This window comes from Lemur catta, chromosome 5 (genome assembly GCF_020740605.2).
Source record: "Lemur catta isolate mLemCat1 chromosome 5, mLemCat1.pri, whole genome shotgun sequence".
NCBI classification, from domain to species: domain Eukaryota; kingdom Metazoa; phylum Chordata; class Mammalia; order Primates; family Lemuridae; genus Lemur; species Lemur catta.
The window spans coordinates 7,729,829-7,742,142 of NC_059132.1; the positions used below are offsets into that span (position 1 = coordinate 7,729,829).

Genomic DNA, 12,314 nt, shown 5'->3' on the forward strand with positions numbered 1-12,314 from the left:
AGTGTTATTATGATAACCGATTAGCCATTAGGGGGAAAAAATGATACCAAAAAAAAAAAAAAACCCTTGGATTCCTACTTCACATTTTACACCAAAAATTTCAGTTAGTTTAAACATTTAAGTGTTCAAAAGTACTGGAAGAAAATTCATATAAAGAAAGTTGAAGTAGAAAAGGATATTGTGCTCTTCTGGGAAGAACGGCTATTGAAAAACAAAGAAAAGAAAAAAGAAAAGGATATTGAATCATGACACCAAAGCTTAGGCAACACCAAAGAGAAGATTGACAGATATGATCACATATGCAAATTAGACACTTCAGAAGCAAAAAACAAGTCGAAGGACAAATGAAAGCTGAAGAGAAATATTTGCAACCTATAAGACAGACAAGAACTAAGCCCTTACATAAAGAGCTCTTACATTTTATGGAAAAAAAAAATCACCACACACACACAAAAGAATTAAAAAAAAGAACTCCAAAACACGTCCCAGCAGAATGTCTCCTTTCCTGGGTAACTAGATTATAAATGCGCAAGAGAGGATTGTGTCTGAAATGTCTTTGTGCTGCCCACAGAACGTTACACATTGTCAGTACTCATGAGTCCATTGATTTCAGTTCTTTATCCCACTTCCAAAAATGTCTACTTCTCTTTCTGTTCCTGCCCTCAAGTGCTCTCCTCTTCTCCCTCTCCGAGCAATGTCATTAAGATGCTTCCTGTGCTGCCTGTGACTCACAGCTAGATTATGGCACAGGCGGTGCTGATTTCAGCAAGAAACCCTCCCAAGGCGTAGATTGCGTCCCTGCCATGCCCAAAGAGAAAATTAAAACGGGTAAGTCTTTGCATTCATTCAGCATCTCATTTTTGTGCCCTTACTAGGTATCCGGAGCTGTATTTTTTATCTGAGTTTGTGCTCCAGAGGAAGAGTGCAGACGAGAAGAGGCCTGGTCAGGGAGGACGGGGGCTGGGCTGGGAGGGCCAGATTTAGATCTGCAGGGCCAGGCAGGTCCTCAGTTTCTTGTTCTGTAAAACAAGTTCGGGAACTGGTGGTCTCCATGCGCTCCTCCAGCTCTGACAACCGAGGATTCAGTTCATTTCCTCTTTTTAGCATGCACGCTGGCTCTAATATCTGGTTTAACCTTATTTGAGAAGTGTTTTGAAGCCCCTTAAGAGTCCTTCTGAAACTGTGGAACCCACTGAGAGTAAAGAAACTATTTCAATTACTGAAGTTATTTCTTCATTTTCTAAAAAAGACTCTGCTCCACTAGCTTGGCAAAGGTAAAATTGCACGCAGAATGAAATGACTCAGGCGGTGGTGAGGTTAAGTGGCAGGTCTGGCCTGGGCCAGGTTGCTGTGGTGGTGCGTGTTGCCCTAGAGTTTGGAAAGTGCCCGCTGGGTCTCCAGGGCTAGGTATCCTCTGCTATCCCAGGAGACTGTCCAGAGCAGGGCTGGCTCCAGACCCAGACAGAGTGAGCTGTGGGGTCGATTGAAGGTCCCTCCTGTCCCAAAATATCCTTCTACCTGTCTACCACGGTGCCTGATGTTTCTAACACTGGAGCTTCTCCTTTGAATTAAGGTCTTTGGCAGCCATTAATTCTGGTTGCCCAGCATGTGCATCCCACCACCTACCCCTGTACATCTGTCCCCCTTCTTCTGATCTGGCCACAGATGTGGGCATGGGACTCACGGGCCAAACATTAGACTTCAATTTCCTGGACACATGATTGATTCAGGATGGGCATGACATAGCCGATGCCGAAGAGAAAGAGTCCCTGCCCCTGGGTTGCTAAGCTGGGAGGGTGTAAGCATAAGGCTTCTGCCAGAAATAATTCTTTTTTTTTTTTTTTTTTGAGATGAGTCTCACTCTGTCACCTGGGCTAGAGTGCCACAGCATCAGCCTAGCTCACAGCAACCTCAAACTCCTGGGCTCAAGCAATCCTCCTGCCTCAGCCTCCCGAGTAGCTGAGACTACAGGCATGCACCATGAGGCCTGGCTAATTTTCTATTTTTAGTAGAAATAGGGTCTTGCTTTTGTTCTGGCTGGTCTTGAACTCCTGACCTCAAGCAATCTTCCCTCTTCGGCCTCCCAGAGTGCTAGGATTACAGGCGTGAGCCACTGTGCCTGGCCCGCCTTTCTTATATCATACCATCCAGAGTACATTTTGTGTTTTGATTCTGATTCCCCCTCGGACATCCCTCCTCCAGCCCCCAGCCCACCCTGAGTCTTCCAAAATACTTAAGAGTCCCTAGGACGCTGCCTGGTATGAATAGGATCTGGGGCTGATTTCCCTTTCAAAGAAGCTAGACCATTTTCTTTTTCTTTTTTTCTTTCTTTTTTTTTTTTTGCTCAGTTATTTTACTAGGGTAAAGAACCAGGCTTATCAACTCAAAGGGGACTGGCAGCAGTGGACTGAAACAAATTCACAATTTTGTTTAAATTTACTTGTCAAAAGCAGAAATATTCAATTTCATGGGTACTCCCTATTCCCTGCGCTGGGAGCAGACTTCCAGGAAGCAATTATGTAGAACAAAATATAATGGGTAACAGGGGGTGCCTGGTGAATTATTCATAATCTGATAATGATTTTAACCCATTTTTAACATGACCTGCTATTGGTGTTAGCTTCTGGAAACTTCCCAAAGTAAGCAATAGGGAGGTTTTCTGTAGTCATGCTTATATAACCATAAACCTCCTACCTTTCCCCAAAACTACCCACATAACTAAAATCAAAAGAGGTCTGGGATCCCTTTCCCTCTCCAAGTCTACCGGGCTGATTTACGGACTTTGTCTAGCTCAGCCACTCCTCACCACCGTCTTCTCGGGGAGGTTGGTGTGGCGTAACACCCGGCATAGTGCCTGGCAATCGGGAAGGCACGCGATACTTACTTGGTTTTGAGTGTTGAGTGAATAAATGAATGAATGATGGAAAGAATGAGATTTGTAGTAAGGAACAGCTGGGCTAAGTAGTTTTGCTATTTATCAGTTTATCAGCTGGGTGACTTGGGCAAGTGTCTTGCCCTCAGCTTCTTTATCCGTAAAATGAAGACAATACTACCTGCTTGCTGGCTTATTGGGAGAATTTGAGAGGATAGTACATGCTCCGTAGGCAGTAGCTGTTTTTATGGTCTTTCTTCCCAGTAGCAGCCATATAACTTCCGCAGGTCTGGTTACCTGTGTGTCAGCCAAGCTTTCATAGGAGCCAAAGCCTCTCAAACCTGCCTGTGTATCAGAATCACCTGGGGAGGTTTTTAAAATATAATTTTGCAGGTTTTTCTTCTAGGGATTCTGATTCAGCAGGAATTCAGTAGGTGGGGGCAGAGAATGTATTTTTTAGTTTGTTTTTTAAATTGAGATGAAATTATGTACAGTGAAATACACAGATCTTCAGAGTCTAACTGGGTAAGTTTTGGAAGATGTATGTACTTGTATATCCAACACCCCAGTCAAGATAGAGAACACTTTCATGGTTCCAGAACATTTCCCCTTCCTGCCAACCCCCATCCTGCATAGACAACCACTATTCTGATTTCTGTCACCATAGATTAGTTTGGCCTGTTCTTAACTGTGGTATCAATGGAATCAAACAATATGTATTTTTTGTGTGTCTAGTTTCTTTTGCTTCTCATATGTTTTGGGGACTCACCACGTTGTTGCATACATCATGTCAATAGCACATTCCTTGTCACTGCTGAGTAGCATTCCACTCTGGCTATGCCTCAATTTCTCTCTTCCCCTATATGGGCCTTTGAGGGATGTTTTTGGTGATTATGAATAAGCTGCTGTAAATATGTTTTCATTTCTGATGAGTACATACCAAGGAGTGTAATTGCTGAGCACTAGCATAGGGGTACATTTAATTTTATTTTTAAAAATGCTTCAAATGATGCATTTGATCCTGATGACCAGCCAGATTTGGGAATCCCTGAGGCAGCAAAAGATCAATCTTAATGATTCGACTGGTGATTTGTTCAGTTTCTATTTTGTTGTGCAGGTATCAGAGACAACTTTCACCAGGGAAATACCTTCTGTTCTCCCTCTCCCTGCTGAGGAGCCCAATTCTCCTCTCTCACTTGCCAATTTCTTCCCAGGGAAGAGCGTTTTCGGCCAAGGATCCCCATGGGTCTTTTGGATAGTGTCATCCAAATAGTTCCAGGAAGCAGTGGGGGGTGAAGGGAACCAGATGAGGCCACCACCCACTAAAGGCTTGCTCTAACCTCACCATTGCCATTGCCAGCTCAGGATGCAAGGGCTCGACCCTTGGCCACTGGGGTGGGGGTAGGGGATCAACCCTTTCCCACTGGGCCGCAGCATGCAGGCCTGGGCTGGTTTGGGACTTGTGCCCTGGGTTGGCAGTAGGCCATGTGTAACTCTGTGGTGCTTCCAAGGAAAGATCAGTGAGCAGGGCCCAGTAGACTCTACAGACTCAGAAAACGGAAGTCAGAGCTAGGTCCTATAACTTTCATTCTAAGAGAGAGAAAGCTGTCAAAACACAACCATTTTGTTCCAAGCGTCATGCTAGTTGTTGGCTCAGGAATTTTACATGTTTTTTCTTTTGGAAATTGTTTTTCCTTTTTGGGATTATTACAGTTTCGCAGTAGAGGGAAAGACATTTGGGAGCCAAAGTGATCCTCTACTCCAGTGTTTCCCAAAGGGTGATACCTATGTGTATATGCTACTCAGGATGGTTTCAGGGGTTATGCAGATGAATATGGTTAAAAATAAGTTTTTGTCTTAGTGCATAGTAGTAGAAATACAACTAGCACAATAAATGTGTGATTTCTTGGATATATTGCTTAGCATGAAGCCAAGTTGAAAAGTTAATTCAGGGCCGGGGGTGGTGGCTCAGGCCTAGAATCCTAGCACTTTGGGAGGCTGAGGTGGGAGGATTTCTTGAGGTCAGGAGTTCAAGACCAGCCTGAGCAACATAATGAGACTCTGTCTCTACAAAAAAAAAAGGAAAGAAAAGAAAGAAAACTTAGCTGGGTGTGGCGGTGCATGTCTGTAGTTCAGCTACCCAGGAGGCTGAGGCTAGGAGTTTGAGGTTGCTGTGAGCTATCATGACCCCACTGCACTCTAGCCCGGGCAACAGAGTAAGACCCTGTCTCAAAAATGATAAATAAAAATAAAAAAGCTAATTCAATTCTCACAACAATGTTAAGTATATAATAGTACGGATGACACACAGGTGTGACAAAAGGTATAAGGGTGGATATGAGTGACTGAGATCTTAGAAAACTGCCCCAGGCAAACCTTGCATTTAACAGATGAGGAATCTGAGGCCCTATGATGCAGGCGACCGGCTGCAGGTCAGACCTCATGGGAGTTAAGACCAGAGCCCCAGAGTTACCTGGTTCCTGGCCCAGTGCTTACTCCATTGTACCTGTTACCTCCCTCTTGTAAGAAGGGGAAGAGATCTCACTAGCCTCGCCCTAGATTCAAAGCTAAATGCGTTTTCAGACACAGCCACAGTTTGCTCAGGCTAAACCACAGAGTCAGAAGGAGTCCATTAGTAGGTCTGGGCTCCAGGAAACCTGAATTAATAAGGAGAAAGCAGATTTCTAAGATCTTGGCAATTCTCTTCATATGAAATCTCCGGCAGAGACGAGGACGGGAGCGGAGTGGGCAGCTGGTTTCCCCACCCCGCCTCTCATCCCCTCAGGAAGACCCCAGCTGGGCTCCCGGACCCCTGCACGTGTGCTCCGTGGGCCCCGTCCACCCTGCACAGGCTGTTCCCGGCCACGAGGACGGCCCAGGTGGATTGTTCACAGAAATCGCTTTAGGCGGCTGGAAACGTGTGAGAGCACAGCTTCTCAGACGACTGTCATCTCCAGATCTTTACAGATCCAATAGGGACATTTAGAGGAGGCAACTCTGTTAGAATCTTAGCGTTTGTGGATCCCCACAGCACTGAGTACAAAGGGCCGGCAGTGGAAATGCAGGCCTGGACTTGAACTTCTTCCGCTGGAAAATACAGCCAACACGTTCCATGACTCTTTCTCGTCTACGAACGGGATCTGTGTCTCTTGCCGAGGTGTCCTGTCCTCTACAGTCCGGGAGCTGTTCATTCTTCCTCTGTGTGACTGTCAGGGTGTTGGGCTACTGTGTCACTTTTTGAACCCCTCTCTCAAAGGAAGGCTAAGGGGTCTGAGCAGGCAGCCCCCGTCTAGCCCCAAAGGCTACACAGTGAGCTATACCACGGATAAGTTCCCAATCAACCTTACAAGAGCTCAGCACCGAGGGGAGCAGCACTTTATCCTGGGGCCAAACTGGAGTTTATGTGTGAACCCCTCCACCTGGTGCCCCCCACCTCCCGTCCTTGCTATGGTTGTTGGAAATAGGACCCTTAAGAATTTGTATTTAAACAAATAACTATAGTTCCAAACCTTCTCCTGTCCTTTTCAGGTTCAGAATGAAGATTCTTTTGTTTAGCAAAACGCCTGAATGAATTTTTAGAATATGCCAAGGTAGGCTCAGGAGCTTGGTTTGGTGGAGGCTGAAAGCTGCATTAGAAAGTACCCAGGAATTTGGGGGACATGCTGGGAGTTCTGGAGGGAGGTCAAGGAGGAACCAATGCAACAGCCTTAGTCTGAGTACTGAAGGACAGGGGACAGTGAGAAATGACTCTATGGGTGGAGCAGAAGTTGGTCTTGTGAGCTATGGGGTGTTCCCCATCTGTCACCCCTGGACCTTCAGTAAGACCTGCTGTACACAACAGCCCGTGTTGGTGGCGACCTGGGGTCACACATGGAGTGGGTGGGACTCCACATGAGGGCAACACAAGGGAGGTGAGCAGAGAAGCCCCCAGAGCAGAGCATGACCTTGAGAGCTGGGACTGAGCTGGGACACAGGCCACAAGGTTGCCTCTCAGGAGCAGAAGTGAGATGATAAAAGTGAGAAAGCAGGAGCGGGGCGGGTGGGATGAGGTGAGGGTGTGGAGGACACACATCCAGAGGGCTCTCTCTTCATCAGGGTGTTCTGCCTGCTGGGATCGCCAGCCTTCCCCAACCACAGGGTGCTGACCAGGAACTAGGGACCCTCCTTGCCTGTACTCTGCGATCCCAGCCCTGGCCTTGGCTGATTAGTCCAGGGATGGAGACCTCTGACCTGCGCCACTGAGTGTCTTCCCCTGAGGATTCCATCTTAGACTTGGAGAATGCTGGAGGCCGGGCTGTCTCCCAAGACTGGGAAAAGTAAAATTCACAGGATCTGTCAGCAGCCACGCCTTCCATCTTGTGGGGAAAGCCACTGCAAGGAGAGAGGGAAGCAGAGAGAAGGGACAGTGACCCAGCCCTGGCGACTTTTGGGCCTCAGAGCCCCAGCTGCAGCCCTGCCTAGAGCCCCCTTTTCCCTAAGCGGGCTGAAGTTTGGTCTCTGCCATTTGTACCCGAAGTGCCCAATACGCCAAGTGCCTCCTCCTCGCCCTGTCATCTCTTGTGCCCTGCTGGCTGGAAGTGAGGAGCTTTCAAGGACAGACGCAAGGGTCCATCCTAGGAATGGGGCTCCCCGCTTTTTTCTTCTTAACCACACTTAACATGATCCAAAGGTATATTTATGTATTTGTTTGTTTACCTGTTTACTTTTATCGCCCCTTCACTCCCAGGAAAATGTCAAGTTCCGTTTTGTCTCATTTAACATGGTACATCTCGTGCCTGCAACATAATGGGTGCCAATAAGTTACTGAATGCATAAATGAATGCACAAAGAAGCCGGCTTGAAATCGGGCCACTGTGGACCCCCGACAAGGTCACAACTGCAGAAGAAACATCTCAGTGCCAGATACTGAGTCCGAGCTGTGTGTGCACTGGGGTGTGTGGATATGCTGGGTGCAGGCTGGATACACAATCAGTGCTTCATAAACCACAGATAAAGGGCCAGGGGCCCGGGTGTGACAAACGGCTGTTGGGAGAAGTTCAGTGCAGATTACAAAGATTTCAGAAAGGCCCAGGAGATTGAAAGGCGCTGTAATTAGAAAGCGGAGGCATTCAAAGCTGCCTGGAGGTCACAGGGGCTGGGCTGGCGGCTGGGGAGATGGGGCAGGAAATGGGCACGGAAGCCCTGCAGTTCAGGGCTGACGTAATTGGACAGAGCGTTGCCGTGGTAACAGCCAATCCAGGGGCCGCTTATGTGGCGAGGAGTCAAGGTTTCTGAAGCAGGGACTAAAAATGCTGCCTTTGTTCCCACTTGGAGCGAGTTGCCATCGGGTCCCTGTAGGGGGGATGCAGCTAAGGGACAAAGCCAACAACTGCTGGCCACCGTGGCGGGAGGGGGCCACGTGAGGACCCAGGGGGCTGGCGGGGGCTGGGGCTGCAAAACATGTCATTGCGTGTAGCTGTCTGCTTCTCCATGTAGAGCAGTAACCGATGGCTCGGTTTCCGAGACTGGGAGTCCGTGGTTCTGATCACAGACTGGCCTTTTAGCAGCTGTGTGACCTGAGGGACAATGGAGCCTCAGTTTCCTGACATGCAAAGAAGGACCACTGATACCTTTTTTGCAGGGTGGTTGTAGGGATTGAGAGAAGTGACACATCACACATTTGCTTAGTGAATGGTAGATCCTGTTGTCACCATTTTGGCAAACGACAGCAGCTTCCCCAAAAGGCTCTTAGCTTCGGGGGAGTAAATGCCAGGTTTCCCTTAGGGATACCCAAGAGGCAGCCAGTGAGACTCAACATCTCCAGGAGGTGACCAGTCAGACCAACAAAGTGATATTTAAAAAGAAAACATTCTTAAGGCAGTCTTGAGAGCTGTGAGTGATCGAGAATCCCTCTCCTTTGTTCTTCTGACCAATTTGTGGGCCTGGATGGGCCACAAAGGTGAGGCCGTCCCTCCCATCTCCCCCCACAGTGGGGAGAGAAAGCAGAGGTGGAGTGAGCACCTCCCCAGATTTCCCAGTGAGGAAGTGGGGCGAGGGGGGCCAAGGAGGATGCTTTGCTTAGTGACCAGGGCAGGCCAGAGGCAGACAGGACAAGGACACAGCTGTGGACTGGCCACCCCTTCCCTCCCCAGCCAGAAGTACGGGGAGATGCAGTGATCCCTATTTGGACTCTGGCACAGACTTTGTTGCTATGGCAACGCGGTGGGCTCTCCGGTGGGTGGAAGAAGGCAGCAGCTGCGTGGAAATCCGCATTGGAGGCAGCAGCTTTGCCCTTTTGCTGCAGTAGTCAAGGCAGTTCTGATGGAGGTTGAGGGGACGTTCCTTTGCCATCTCAGGAGGCCACAGAGGAGGCCCTTGGGACTTCAGGGCTGTCACTCCTGGCTCAGATCACAGTAAGGAACCAGGCTCCTGTATGGAGAAGTAGTTCCCTGGGGACCCCTTCCTTGGAGCATCTCCTTAGACCACATGTTCGCCTGGGGATTTGCTCTTTATCTTCCTCATTGATTCATTCATTCATATGTTTGTTCATTCATTCAACAGGTATATTCCATGCAAGGTGCTGGTCCAGAGCAGTGAACAAGACAGACAAGGCTCCTGCCCTCATGGAGCTGCTGGTTTAGTGGGGTAAACACAGTAAACAAATAAATAAGTAGGAAGAGAGACGCTGAACATAATAAACAGGCAGTACGATCCGGAGAGGCTGGAAGGGGTGGGCCCATTTAGAACACGTGGTCAGGAAAGGGCTCTCTGAAGGCAGGAGGGGGAAGTGACCTGACTGCTGCTTTTAAATGATCCCTCTGCTAGCCTAGTGGGCAATGGACTTCCTGCAGGAAGGCAAGAATTGAAGCAGGGGACCGGTAAGGAGCCTTGCCATGGCCCAGGTGAGAGCTGGCAGGCTCGGCCTGGGGTGATGGAGGTGGAGATGGAGGATTTGCAGGTACACAAGGCAGGCCTTGCTGGGGTGCCGAGGGTAGAGGATGAGGGAAAGGGGACTCAAGGATGACTCACTCCCAAAAGTCTGATGTGAACTTTTGGTGGGTGGAAGTGCCATCTGTGAAGGGAATGGGGACAGCAGAGGGCAGGGCAAGGAATTACGCTGCGTCTCAGCTCTGGGGCCTGGATGAAACACACTCAAGTTGTCCAAGAGCCTCTTTTTCATGTTCTCCACCAAACCCCTGAGAACTGGAGCATTTCATAAGCAACATTTCCAAGGAGTTTACCTGAAAGGAAGCATGCTTACACCACACTAATGGCGAAGAAAACAATTATTTTAAAAGCTAACTGCTCCATGTCCTAGGGTAGTGGCACAACTCACTTAGGGCAATAACTCTTTTTTTGCAAAGTAAACACCTAGATGAGTCACTTTCCAGTGTGAAAGGTGAGGTCTTCTTGGGCGTGATGTGAACTGACTTGTTACCTGCCAGGCACTGCGCAAACTGCTTAAAATACTCTCTAATTTAACCCCTGTTATATATTAAGAAACTAGAGATGAGATAGGTGAAGTAACTTGCCGAAAGTCACATAGGCAGCAGGTGACAAAGCCTGGATTTAAACAGATGGAGCCTTTTAACTACTCTGTGATATCAGGAGAGTTAAATTGCTGGACCAAATAAAGCAATCGGAATTTAGAGACTGTGTCCTGGAGAGTCGAATGGGAAGCGAGCTGGGGAGATGGCAGAGGGCTCTTAGGAGAGAGGAGGTAACCAGCAAGTTGTCACGAGGCCAGGACTTGAGGAGTTTCAGCCAGTGGTTCTTCCCCAGGGTGCAGTGGCCGGGGAGTCTTTCAGAAGAGTGATGCCTGGCATTCACTGTCATATTGTTTCCTGTTTGGCACTGTGTCTTACCCCCTCTGCTTTACCCACAGACCTCAGTAAAATGGTTGGTGTTTGGGAGACTAAAGAAGGATGGTGGCGCTGGTGAGCATGCGGAGAGAGGTGAGAACAGAGAGGCCAATGGCAGATCCAAGAGCAGGAGGGAGGGGCGGGAGGTGACCAGGGACACACAAGCAACCCGGGAATCCACAGAAGTTCTGGGGAGGCCACTGGCCTCAAAGGGTCTGGTGATGGCAGCCCCCTGAAGTCTGTTAGAGCAAACATCCACGTCTGCGCGGCATCGCTGCACCCCAAACCGCCCCCATGTTTCCAGATTGCCTTACTAACATGGGGACTGGGAGGGAAGAGGAGCAGGGCCCGAGGACGCCAGAACAGGGAGGGGCCTGCTCTCCTGACAAGTCCTCTGCACTCTCCATTCCCTGCCCTCGTCCTTGTGGACAGTACAAATGGTGCTTTAGGGATTTTTTAGGGTTTGCATTACCTTATGGATTTGCATGCTGCTTTTTTGCTTGTGAATACTGACATCAGTTTAGATCACAATCTCCAAGGGAATCACAGTCCTATATAACTCACCATGCTTCTGCCTAGTGGATACCCCCTGAACTTGCTTTATGAAAGGCATTTGGGGCACATCACTTAAAAATTTAAATGTGCATACCTTTTTCTTGAGAAATTCTTCTTCTTTATTTTACAGGAATTATTTTACCTATGTGTAGTTTTCACAGACAACATTGTGTGTAATAAAAAATTAGAAACAACCTAAATGTCCATCGTGAGGAAAATCCTTAAATAAATTATAGTATGACCATACAACAAAATATTAATAATAATGTAGCTGTAAAGAATAAAGCTGATCTGCATACACTGAATGGAAATAAGGACTAGACAAAATGCTGATTAAAAAAAGCAAGTTGTAGAGTACCTAGAACATGGTCCCACGTAGGAAACAGAACAAAAACAACCTCCCCCAGAACAAAAGGCTGAAAACACACCAAATTCCAAATGGCCACGGTGAATGCTTCTGGGTAGGAAATGGACTGGGGTTTGGGGACTCAAATGGGCTTTTACTTCAGCTGTGTTGTTTGGATCTTTTTTTCTAGCAGGAGCATATTGGTGTAGTTCCTGTGTAATTAAAAATTATTAAACAGCTCTGAAAATAAGCACATGTCCCTGAGTGACACGCAGAAGGCCGATGCTGATGACCCTAGACCTGCCCTTCTGGCAGATGAGACACTCAGGTCAGCCTGGACCATGGGCCGAACCCCCGGCCCCAAGTCAGACAGTTCCAGCTTCGTGGGAACCAAATCCCTCACGTCCTTTAAGAACTCGAGCACAGAGGCCCGTCACAGCCCAGAACCGTCACGTGTGGTGACGCTGGGCTCAGGATAAGCCGTGGAATGAGACGGCACGGGGGGGTGGGGGAAGCACAGGGCATTGGGAACGGCATTTCACTACTGGAATGAAAACAAAAGCCACAAACATACAGGCGTATGTATGCATAGGCTGTTTCTAGAAACTAGTGACAGTGACTGCTCTGGAGAGGGCCACGCGGGGGCTGAAAGACAGAGGTGGAAAGGAGCCTTTGTTATAGGCACTCTTGAACCTTTGGG

At 48.2% G+C, this 12,314-nt stretch overlaps 1 long non-coding RNA gene across 1 annotated transcript; it reads left to right on the top strand.

Annotated features, from left to right (window-relative positions):
* The first annotated feature begins 791 nt into the window (after positions 1–791).
* LOC123638853 lies at positions 792–7,015 on the top strand. The gene is made up of 3 exons (XR_006735493.1): positions 792–828; positions 6,401–6,462; positions 6,968–7,015. It is a non-coding gene; the product is annotated as an uncharacterized LOC123638853 (long non-coding RNA).
* Positions 7,016–12,314: the final 5,299 nt, after the last annotated feature.